General features: G+C 42.0%; 1 protein-coding gene across 5 annotated transcripts in view; it reads left to right on the top strand.

Annotated features, from left to right (window-relative positions):
• The window catches only part of COL16A1 (collagen type XVI alpha 1 chain), a 950832-nt gene that overhangs the window by 701512 nt on the left and 236338 nt on the right, over positions 1 to 12982 (top strand). The window lies entirely within an intron of this gene.

Here is a 12982-nt window from a genome sequence, read left to right as displayed (position 1 = left end):
TTCCCTTTTTGCTTCCGTTGCACACTGAACTTGGGCTCTTCGACAAGTTGGTCTTGGCTGTACCTGTGTTCCTTAATTGATTTTTTTTTCTTGAATCTGTTTTTATTGATTTTGAAAAAAAAATTCTGTGTTGTAATACCACACTGTATACAATAATTTTACATACATTATAAAGTACATTAAGACAGTTTCAGTGTATACAGTAGTTGAGATATCCTTGAATCTAGGATCACAGAAATTTGAGAACACAGCAACATCTTCAAACTACCGGCTGGATGGGGAGGGAGAGGTGGGGGGGAGATTATTGCCCATGTTGGGCATTTTAGGGAATTTTTTTTAGTTTTGTTGTCGGCATTAGTATGATTACATATCAAATAAAACATCTCCTCAGCATTACGCCTGCCGTTGGGGCACCTGTGTTTCTTAATTGATGACAATTCAGACAATGAATTACTGTAGTTTTGGTAGTATCCATGCTTTATTCCTAATCATTTAAATCATGTCTTGCAAGTATTTTTTAGGGGGTGTAAGACTGAGATTTCCCAACAAACAATGTGGTGTACCCTACCAAAAAAGATAGGGGGAGAGAGGGCTGATGCCATTGGATGATGGTAATTCACAGGATTAGGTGAATTAGTTTTTAGGGAAAGTAATGCAATCCAGTGAAGGACCTCTGTAGGATAGTATGGATTATGTTCAGTGGTGGCTGTTGACATTTGAGAGTGGTGAGACGTAAAAAGTTGGGTGTGACTTTTAAGTAGCAAACAATGCGAGCAAGCTTAACAGACAAAAATTCCTGAGAAAAAAATGAAAAAAGATTGACAGATGGTGCATTTTAAAGCAAATGATTTTAGTGACAAAACAAGGCTTGTAAAGCAGTGGGAACGTATAGTCATGAAATATTAAACACATTAAAAACTGCTCCTTATCTATACATATATTCAACTGTTAATGCAATGTGCAATGCAAGTTATGTCACAATCTAAGAACAGGAGGAAGCAAAACCAACTCACCCCACACTGAAGGGGTTTGGAGTATACGTACCATGCAATATAATCAGATTTGACATTAGAATACCCAATACTGTATGACATTGCCACATTTATTAATGCATTTCTAAACTGGCCATACAAGAGGCAGAGTGTATTTGCTTCAGCTGAATATTAAACCAAATAGCCGTGTGTCACATCAATCACAGCAGTGCAATTGTGCATCAGCCTTTCCAGATTAGACACATTCCCCTCATGTCATGGCTATTTTGCGCTGACATTGCCAGATTATGTAAACTGCGCCATGCTGGGGCAACTTTATACCTGGATTAGCCTACCTGGCAAGTTGAGGATACAAAAGCAATATTTGCACTGGTAGGCCTGTTCTAATGTCAGTGAGAATTTACCCGAGCTTGCACCAGTGAAATATATGTATTCTTGCCCAACTCTGACAAAACAGACACTTCACAAGAAAGTATTTTATGCCCGAAAGCAGAGGACAGCCAGTTAAGCAGCGGTCCTCTTTGGTCGCATTTTACCAAAAAAAAAAAACACACCTCACTGTACTTCCTCTACCAGAAACCCACTTAAAGAGTAGGTCTGGGGAAACGAATGTGACCTCGGGTCCACCCTGCATCCCTCTGTAGGAAATGGATGAGAGGATGTGAATGATTCTTGTAGAAGCCCAGCAGCGTTCTAGGATAGCTCAGTGAGTTATAAGCGTAGCGCTGTAATAGCATGTCTCTAGTTCAACTCACAAGAAGCCATGGCCAACTCAGTGGTTCATGCTGCTGCGGCGGATAGTACTGCTAACTTGGCTGAGAGTTGCACTCATATACCGTACAATTACAAACATGTAAAACTGAGGTTGCAGGTGGTATATAGAAAACGCATTTTATAATCAGATGGGCTCGGTCTCTTCTCCATGAGCATCCTACAGTGACGTCATGAAACTGAAGATCTATAAAGATATGCAGCTGTCTGCCATGGGTTATAGTCCCATTCAAAACTGCTCAACTTTTTACTTGCTATTATTACATTAATTCCTGATTTAGGATCACGTTGGGGGAAGGATGTGAACTGGTGCATGAGCCTTGCTTGCTTTTATTTGGGTTGCAGCCATTTCCCCACTGCAAATACACGAGTGGAAGCAGGTGTTATAAACAGATTTGTGTTAAAGCACTTACAGGTGTGCACTTACCCATCATATATGCTATTATTTAGTGAATCTCAAGCCTTATTAGTAGGCCATTCAGAACATCCATATGGAAGTTAAGCCACTGAACAAAAAGATCTGCTCTAAAGAAAGGTGTATCTGCTTTAAGCTCTTCCTGACAGGACAGTAGCCTGACTCTGGTGCCCTCCTCAGCTTCCTGTGAAGACTTCTGGCTGAAGGCAGGGACCTATTTACAAACACAGTAAAGAATGCATGCCATTCAAACATAAACTGTCAAGTATCTAGTCAACTCCTGCGCTCCCCTTCCCTGTTAGCCCATCCTTTTTTTTTAAGTTTGATTTTATTGAAGAAAAAAGAAAGGGAGGGAGGGGAGGAAAAGGGGAAAGTAGTAGTTACAATGAATATATAAATGAAATAGGCAATACAATAAAATTCTCATGAAATACAAACATAACAAGCATGAGGATTTATGAACATATCATATAAATACAAATTCAAGATAGAGTACAGTATAATATAATGAATACCAAAATTATAATCACAAAAGTAAGGCAAAGCAAAATCATGGGGGTTTGCGAACTTCAACTGTGCTAGAATATGGAGAGGGAGGCACAGGAGCAGAGGAAGAAAAATATGTCACTAAAGGAAGCCAAACCAGGTCGCGTTTAAGTGCTAGGGAGATGGGGGATACATAGTTGGTATCTAAACGATGGTGAAAGCAGACTGCATTCCACCAAGATTGGTAGGAGATATTGGCTGCTTGCTTCCAGTTGGAAGTAATGGTATGGAAAGCTACAGCTATGAAAATGTCAAGTAATAGATAGTGGCGAGGAGACTGAGGTAGGTCCGGTGAAAGAGAGCCAAGAAAAACCTGTGAGGGTGAGAAGGGAACTTGAAAACGGAAAATCTTTTGTATTTGCTTCCAAACTAGGTGCCAGAACTGGGAAATAGGAGGACAATCAAATAACATATGTTTGAGATCTGCCAATAAACATGAGCATGACCAACAAGTAGAGGGGGATTCTGATGAATAGCGGGATAAAGCGAGTGGGGTAAATAAGGTTCTGTTATAAATGAAATATAACGTTTGGGTAGTGTTAGCAGCTCTAGAGGTTTTATGATGTTTAGTCCATAATTTATCCCAAAGAGATACCGGCCACTCCTGAGAAAGATCCAATTCCCAGGCAGTCTCGGTTTTAGACTTTAGTCTAACAGTGATGGAACGGAAAGAATTGTACAGAGCTGAAGCAGAGGGTGAGGCGTCCAACAAGAGGGAAGTGGGTTTACGGTCAAAGGGAACATCATTGGAGGATGATAAGGAGCGAAGGTACAAGATCAGGACTGGATAGAGGGCCGCATATTGGTCTCGAGCAGAAGCTGGTAATGAGAAAGAGGTTTGAAGAGCTTGAAAGGAGAGTGGAGTACCATGAGAAATTAATTGAGAGATCCAGCATAATCCTCGAGAATGCCATGTTTTCCAGAAGATGGTGCGATTACGGATTTTGAGAAGCGAGTTGTTCCAGATCGGTTGCTCGTGAATAGATAGAAGGGAAGGGTAAGATGAAGATAAGTAGGGAAGAAGGAGAGAGCGGGAGTGAGAAATAACAGGTGTACGAAGACGGGCTAAAGGTGATGTAAAGGCCATGAATTCGCGAAAGGTGAAGGGGGAAATAAAGGAAGACTCCATACTGAGCCAAACAGGAGGATAGTGAGGAAGATCAGAAGAGAACCAACAAATTGATTGTTTCAGAGAGAAGGCTCGATGGTATTCCTTAAAGTCAGGAAAGCGTACTCCAGAGTGGGCTTTGTCCTTGCGTAAGGAGGTAAGGGCTATCGGGGACGCTTACCGTTCCACAAGAATTTAAGCAATAAAGAATCGATCTTTTTGTAGAAAGAAATTGGGATGTGTAAGGGAAGCATAGAAATAGTATAAAGAAGAAGGGGGGATAGCATGATCTTGATGGAGTTGAGCCGACCCCACCAGGACAAAAAGAGTGGATTCCATCGAGTAATAGCCGCCTCTATTTTCTTGTAAATATAGTCAAAGATTAGTTTGAGAGTATCAGACAAGAGAGGAGCAAACCAAACACCCAGATATTTGATTTTAGATGGCTGCCAAGAGAAACTGGTTTGAGAAAAGAAATGTTTCTGGCAGAGAGGATTTAAGGGTAACATTTCACACTTATCAGCGTTTAAGCGATAGCCAGAAACCGCAGAAAAAGAAGAGACCTGCTGAAGAAAGGAGGGAATAGAGGAGAGAGGATCCGAGCAATAAAAAAGAATGTAATCAGTATAAACCGAGAGTTTAACCTGATGAGATCCAAATTGGAAACCAGAAATGGTATCGTCCAAACGAATCTTAGTAAGGAAAGGTTCCAGAGCTAAAACAAAAAGTAAAGGGGACAAAGGGCAGCCCTGTCGAACTCCCCTATGTAAAGAGAAATAGTCCGATGACATGCCGTTAACGAAAATGGAAGCCTGAGGGTCGGAATAAAGTAAAGAAACAATAGAGATGAAGTTGGAAGGGATGCCGATCCAGAGCAAAGCCTGAAACATAAAGTCCCACTCAATTCTATCAAAGGCTTTCTCCGCATCTAGAGAGATAGCTGCAAAAGGGAGATTCATAGAGGAAGCCTTGTTAAGTATGTTAAGGAAAACACGAGAATTGTCTGAAGAGAGGTGGCCCTTGACAAACCCAGATTGTTCGGGCCCAATCAAATCTGGTAAAAGAGGATCTAATCGTAGCGCTAATATCTTAACTAGGATCTTATAATCAGTATTGACCAGAGATATTGGTCTGTAGTTCTTGCATAAGGAATGATCTTTATCTTCCTTGGGAATCAAACAGATCAAAGCCTGTTGAAAAGAACCGCTTGAAGAGCCCAATCCAAGAAAGGATTGAAATAAGAGTAAAAGCTTAGGAAGAAGGAGAGAAGCGAAGTGACTATAAAATTCGATAATGAAGCTGTCAGGGCCCGGAGATTTCCCGTGACGTAGTTTGGACACAGCGTGAGAGATTTCAGATAATGAAACATCTCGTTCCAGAGGAAGAAAATCAACATGAGAAACCGGAGGAGAGGGGAGCGATCCAAAGTAAGAAAGAAGATCAGCAGAATCCGGGACCTGTTCGGGGGTATATAGATAGGCGTAAAACTTGACAAATTCAGCAAGAATGTCCTTATCCTTAAATGTAGATTCTCCAGAAGAAGTCTTAATGGAGGTAATCTTAGTACGCTCCGTCCTTATCTTTAGGTAATTGGCTAGGAGTTTCCCCATCTTATTCTTGCCTCCTTAGTAACGAGAGTTACATTTTAGTAAGAGATTAGAGGCGGCGTCTGTTGTAAATTTGTTAAAAGAGATTTTTGCTTCAATAAGTGCCTTAAGGGAAGAGTCAGATTTAGAAGCGTAATAAGCAAGTTCTAAAGTTTTAATGTCAGCTAAGATTTTCTCAGACTTGAGCTCACGAAGTTTCTTCCGTCGAGTAACAAAGTTGATAATAAAACCTCTAGAGGCTGTTTTAAAGGAATCCCAAACCATGACAAAAGGGGAGTTAGGGGTATGGTTTAGCAGAAAAAATTCAGAGGCAAAGGCGCTAAATTCAGAAGAAAAAGTTTGTTCCAAAAGCAAATCATTATTGAAGCACCATCTGCCGGGGTGGGGAGAAAAAGGGAGTAAATCAATGTCCACAAAAACCGGAGCATGGTCAGAGAGTACAATGGAACCAATTTCAGAGCGAATAGCATGTTGGGACAGGGATTTACTAAGGAAAATATGATCAATGCGGGACTGGGATTGGTGGGGCGGGGGGAGAAAAAACTGTATTCTCTAAGGTCAGGGTTACACAATCTCCAAATATCTACCAAAGCATTGTTTTGAAAAGCATTCACAAACTGAGTATGCATTATAGAGGGAACAAATTTGACATTGGAATGATGATCTAGGAAGGGATCAACAACCTGGTTACAATCACCTCCGAGAAGTATGTAATCGCCAGGGAGAGAGGACAGCTTAGCAGAAATAGAGGGCCAGAAGGATCTATCAATCCCAGTAGGAGCGTACACATTAAAAAGGGTGAGAGGAATATTATCTATGTGCAATGTAACAATAACCCAACGACCGTCTACATCACGTTCATGAGAGATTGAAGAGACATTTAACTTTTTATGTAACAAAATTACAACACCATTTTTCCTGGAAACTGGGGGAGAGCAGACAATATGACCCACCCAACAACGCTTGAGCTTTAGAGCCTCTGCTTCAGAGAGATGAGTCTCCTGAAGGAGGGCAATATCAGTCTTTAGTCTTGCTAAATGTGATAGAACCCTTTGCCTTTTAATGGGATTATTCAATCCCTTAACGTTCCATGTCGTTACACGGAATGAAACAGTAAAGAAAAACAACTATCAGCAACATGCTTATTAATACATAAGAATGAACTGAAAGAATTTGAGAAAAATGCAAACATAATGATGAGGAGAAAGGGAAAAAGGAAGGGAGAGATGAGGAGGAAGAGAGTAATGAGTGGGCTAAAAAGGAGAAAAATGGAAAGAGAAAAACCATTGCTACAGAGAAAATAATGAGTTCGAGAAAAAGAAAGAGGAAGTAAAGGGAGGAGAGAGGGGGAGGAAAAGGAAAGAACAGAGAAAAGAAAATCTGTCGGGAGAACAGGTGCAGAAGAATAGGATTAAAGGACAGAAATAAGAACGAACAAGAAGACAGTACATGTCCAAAAAGAACGACTGAGGTACATACTTACAAAAACGAAGAAAAAAAAGCAAACACGAGGATGGGAAGGTGGCGTCGGGAGACGACAGCGACAACATCCAGAGCAGACATCAAACCTCCAATACCATGAATCCAAATGCTGCAGTGCACAAAAAAGGTGTGGGGTCCTACTACTGGTCAGCCTGGACCTCAATAGTTGCAAAACAGAACAAAGTGGCTGATCAGGATTATTAATGACAAAATTTGGAACCACACAGCCAAAGCATGCCGTGTAGCCACGGGATTAAATATTACCCAACAAATTTAGTACATTTTCAAAAATGATTTTGTATTATTACATAGAAAACACATGACATCAAATAGACACTCCATCATAACAGTTAGTGCAAAAACATGGAAGAATATATACAGGTATATACAACTATATGGCAATGAAGTAACCATACACTTAAGGAAAACATATAATCAAAATCTTGTGGTGACACCAACTGTAGTCTGTACACTAGGTTCAATAACACATAAATTGCAATTTGAACACATTCTTAGCAATTCATGAAAGAAATAAACCAGTCCTTTAGTAACAAAACCTGTGAGCAAGGCGGAACTGGGATGGAATAGCCTGCCTGTCACATGACACCTGTGAGTAATGATTTTAAAGAAATTGCAGATAGGGCCCACGTAAGTGGTCTGAGTATATCCCTAGCTGCACCCTTTGATTCTTAACACAGGCTGGGGGTCAGCGCGTTTCGAACCTTATTGAGTCTAGGTTCTCCTCAGGACGAGGACTGGGTAAGGATGTACCTTCTCAGCCTACACAGGGGCTGCGTGGAGAGAAGTTGAAAGGGCCACTCAGTTGTTCTGAATGCAGTGTCAGGGATGCCGGGATCCGGGGCGCCCTAGGCGATCTGTATTATCCGATTCAGACTCACATTGTCTTCATCGTGCTTTTATTGTATATTTATGTTGAAGGCTGCACTTAAATATGCGCGGTAGAACGGAGACGAGCCGCGGGACGTTCCAAGCGGCTGGGCGGGAATCAATCTCTCGCTGTGAATTGCAGCCCTCAGTTATTCTAGTCCATAGTTGTGCTTGCCTGCCGGTCCGGTCAGCTAAGTGACCGGACCGGCAGGCAAGCACAACTATGGACTAGAATAACTGAGGGCTGCAATTCACCGCGAGAGATTGATTCCCGCCCAGCCGCTTGGAACGTCCCGCGGCTCGTCTCCGTTCTACCCCGCATATTTAAGTGCAGCCTTCAACATAAATATACAATAAAAGCACCATGAAGACAATGTGAGTCTGAATCGGATAATACAGATTGCCTAGGGCGCCCCGGATCCCGGCATCCCTGACACTGCATTCAGAACAACTGAGTGGCCCTTCAACTTCTCTCCACGCAGCCCCTGTGTAGGCTGAGAAGGTACATCCTTACCCAGTCCTCGTCCTGAGGAGAACCTAGACTCAATAAGGTTCGAAACGCGTTGACCCCCAGCCTGTGTTAAGAATCAAAGGGTGCAGCTAGGGATATACTCAGACCACTTACGTGGGCCCTATCTGCAATTTCTTTAAAATCATTACTCACAGGTGTCATGTGACAGGCAGGCTATTCCATCCCAGTTCCGCCTTGCTCACAGGTTTTGTTACTAAAGGACTGGTTTATTTCTTTCATGAATTGCTAAGAATGTGTTCAAATTGCAATTTATGTGTTATTGAACCTAGTGTACAGACTACAGTTGGTGTCACCACAAGATTTTGATTATATGTTTTCCTTAAGTGTATGGTTACTTCATTGCCATATAGTTGTATATACCTGTATATATTCTTCCATGTTTTTGCACTAACTGTTATGATGGAGTGTCTATTTGATGTCATGTGTTTTCTATGTAATAATACAAAATCATTTTTGAAAATGTACTAAATTTGTTGGGTAATATTTAATCCCGTGGCTACACGGCATGCTTTGGCTGTGTGGTTCCAAATTTTGTCATTAATAATCCTGATCATGAATCCAAATGCAGCATATAGAACAATGTGATACGGCAGGGTAAAAAGAGAAAGGGAAAGGGGAACATCTGTAAAAAACAAGAGAAAACAGACTAGTGAATAGAGGAGTGCATCAGAGAAAACAGGAAAAGTAACTACATCTGAACAATAGAGACACAAAAGAATAAAATAACTTTTGTAATGGGAAACATTAGGAAATCACAACGACAGCATCAATAAAGAGGCATCAGGACCATAGCCCAACAAGGACAAATAGACAGTGGATTCCGTCAACCAGGATTAGAGACATCCATAACATCTGGACCATGTCGTCGGAGAAACTCTTGCAAGGCTGCAGGATCATCGTAGGTGGTTGTTCTGTCCTTGTATGTGGCCTTGAAGAGGCAAGGATGAAGGAGACCATATCTAGCATTGAGTGCCCTAAGTTGAGGTCTCAAGTCCAAAAACTTCTTCCTCCGATCCGCGGTAATTCTGGAGACATCTTGCGATAGAAACAGGCGGTGACCTTCCCACATGATTTGCTTCTTGAGCTTCGCAGCTGAAAGGACCTGTAAAAGGTCAGTGTATTGCAGGAATAACATGATGACACCTCTAGGTTTGCAACCGCCCTTGGGACCAAAGCGATGAGCCCGTTGGATATTGACGGAGACTAAGGCCGGAGCGTCCAATATCTTGTCGAGAAAGGATTGGAAGAAAGTGGTAGGATTAGATCTCTCTGTAAGTTCTGGAAGTCCATATAAGCGTAGATTGTTCCTACGATTCCTGTTTTCCAAATCCTCTGTCTGGCGTTTAAGGAGGAGGATCTCCGCCTCCTGAGACGGGATGTGAGAACAAGAAGATTGCAGAGAGTCTGTCGTGAGTTCCATAGTCTGAACACGTGAGTCCAAAGAAGACCATTTTTCTTGCATAGCCTGCATGTTTTTGGTGGTGGCTTCCATAAAAGGTTTAAATGCACAAAGCTCTTCCAAAATGAGATCCATAGAGGAGGGTGACGAGTTGCTCCCTGGGGATGGAGGATCTTTCTTGGGACGTTTAGAAGAATTTAAGGAAGACGGCGTCTTGCCTTTGCTACGTTCTTTCGGGATGGCTCCGCGTGTCGAAGCAGCTTTTGATGACGCGTCGTCCTCCATGTCTTGGTGAGGAGAATCCGAATCTGAGCCAGCCAGCAAAGCAGAGGATTTAGCCAGTTTTAAAGTACTAAGTTTCCCCATGAAAAACTGGAAAGTCAGGTGGAGGTCAGCAAGCCGCCACTGATGAGGAAAGCAGTATTATTAACATAGAGTAATGCAAGAACAAATTAGACTGAATTGTAGTCATTTGAATGCCAAGCAGGGGGAACTGATGCAGGTCAGACAGGGTTACGCAGAAGAAAAATGGTTAGAGGATATGTGTAGAAGCATACGTTGAAAGCCTGCGAAGGCAAACCCTAAAGCAACAAGATCCATCGACGATGAGGCCATGAGAGAAACAAACAACATCTGTGCCAGGTTACCAACAGTCTTCAATGTAAAATAGTATATGTGAAAGATTTGCAGACATCTTATAATTCACAGTCTCTCAGGAATACACAGCCAGTTCATGAAAAGTATAATAAGGGGTAAAAACAGGACCCTTTCGCATAGTATAGAAGAAGCGCAGCGTAGGCAGTAAACAATGATGAAGGATTCAAGAATGCGCTAAAGGAGCAAGCTGAGATAAGCCGAGAGATCTTGTGGATAGCTGAGGGATTTCACAAAATGGCGGGCGGAGCCATAAATGCCAGGTCGTATCAAATGTAAAGGTAGAGAAAACGTCAGAAGCAACACCAGGCTGGATGTAGGGCTCACCTTTTATGCAGAGCCATATTCAGTAAGCTTGGTTATTGTTGCGGCGTATCATGAACTTCTCAGCCGGCCGCCATGAGGAGAACGCGGCCGGCGCACAAAATGGCGGCCGCAATCGCCAGAATCGGCACCTCCGTGCGAGTGGTGAAGTTGGTAGCGGAACCGGGAAACAAAGAGGGCAGACAGCACAGCTCACGTTCCGGTCCACATAACTTCCTCAGGACAGCGTGAAAACCCCGTCCGCGCTGCAGAGAAAAGGTGTTGCGCCGAGGCTTGTACCGGAGCTCCGGAGTTACGCCGCCATCTTGGCCGGCGCTCAAGCCACGCCCCCCTGTTAGCCCATCCTAACATCAGTGCTAGCTGTGACTGTGGTGTGGACATGGAATATGTGACAATATCCAGCTCTCCCCTCCCCCCACCGTCTAATGACCTTCATATCTGGAGCAGAATGCAAGTGGTGTCACTCTTGGTTCTTTGCAAGCTCCTGTCTGTGTATGTGTTTATCCCTTGTGTTGTGTACACATAGAAAGTGAAAGTCATGAGGAATCAGCGGGGGTCAGGGTGCCCAACGTATGCATAGCACAGCTTGTTTACGATGTTTTTGAAGGTGTACGGATATTTTCAAAACTGTAAGTTATGGGGCTTTTCCGTTTTGCACATTTTCTTATATAAAGCTAGCAAAATGATGGAGTAGAAAATATAATTCGCAAAAATTTGTTATTTTCCTGCACGCTCCACTTTAAGTGGTTCTAGAAAACGGCGGGCATGTAGACAATTGTCTACTCTAGACAGTTTCTTCACATATCGTATTACGGAGATTAATCCAGAGTCTGCCCTTTTAACACTTTGGAAATTCACCCCTAGATTAGGGTATATAAAGAAGGGATACACTCCACACAGTACTTGCACGTGAAACAAGTTATTCTACTGGCAGCGAAAACACTCCAGGATTTAGAGATCCCACACAGAGCAAAGGACGTGGTCCCTGAAGAAAGTTGAAGAAAGAATAACACGTAATGACGAAGAAATTAAGATAATGAGTTAATAAAGAAATCGAGGCAATGAATCCAGTGAAACATTGGTGCATGCTGTGTTTCGTAACAACTCATTCAGAAGCGTATAGAAATCAGTAAGGGCAATAGCATGCAGACTAGAAACCGAAGCCTACTCGATCAGAATTTACTTACTCCCCTGTGTATTAGAGGCGTGGGAACCTAGGTCCTGTTTCATACACAAATATTAATAACAGTAATAATAACGTGAATAGTTACTATTACCATTATAGCTCATTGTTTGATTAATTAAAACCAAAGTACATTTTAGCAGTATTTCAGAATAAAATCTAACTCAAATTTTGTGATCGTATTTTGGCCTCCTATTTTAGACGCTAAAAGGCAATTGTCATTCAAACCCACCTCACATACATCAGAACTTTCATTAAAAAAAAATGTAAGCTTACATGAAATCTTTAACCCTTGAAATATGAAACATTGATTGGTAATTTAGTGGTTAATTCTTCTCTATTGCACTGAAGCTGGTGTAGACACACAGTATCTTTTAGTTTTCAGCAAGATATATCCAAGATTTTAATAAAGTAGCCTACAAATTGCCATCGTGTACTATAATGCAATAAGCAAGAAATTGTTTTACTATTCTGAGAATCGAGTGTTATTAACCATGACTTTAAAAGTCTTTTATGCTCGCTCAACTTTAACATACGCCCATATGTAGTTACAAGCATGTCCTTTGTTGGTCATCGATTTGAGGTTTTTTTAAATGTATTTTTTTTGTTGGTCTAATTGACAAATGCATATGTTTTTTATTGTGGTACTCATTTATTGGACTCAATGTCTGTCGAAGGCCAGTTTTTGTGTGGTGAACAATATTACGTTCTGAAGAAGGCCAACATGTCGACTCCCGATTTAGGCGGAAAGCTCTTTGCCCCCTTCACGCTGCTACCCATGCCTGTTGTGAAGAGAGTAATGAGTCGGGGGCAAACACACAGCCGTGCTTCGGCCCTCAGATTGTTATAATCGTTTTATTTGTTCTTGTGACAGCCCCGATATAGATACAGACCCAGCGGTTCCAATACAAAAGCTCTCTGGCTCTTAGTCGTGTATAGCCCCAACCAGAAAGCTTTTTCCAAAGAAGGGATCTGTTTGCCTAGTCACAGGCTGCTGGACTGACCAGGAAGCATGCAAATATTGTCAACCAGCTGCTCTTTGTCCAAGGATGTTGAGCACCATTGTGTTGCCAAGGGTTTC

This window comes from Lissotriton helveticus, chromosome 3_1 (genome assembly GCF_964261635.1).
Source record: "Lissotriton helveticus chromosome 3_1, aLisHel1.1, whole genome shotgun sequence".
In the NCBI taxonomy this organism is placed as follows: Eukaryota; Metazoa; Chordata; class Amphibia; order Caudata; family Salamandridae; genus Lissotriton; species Lissotriton helveticus.
This window is presented reverse-complemented; position numbering and strand designations above follow the sequence as displayed.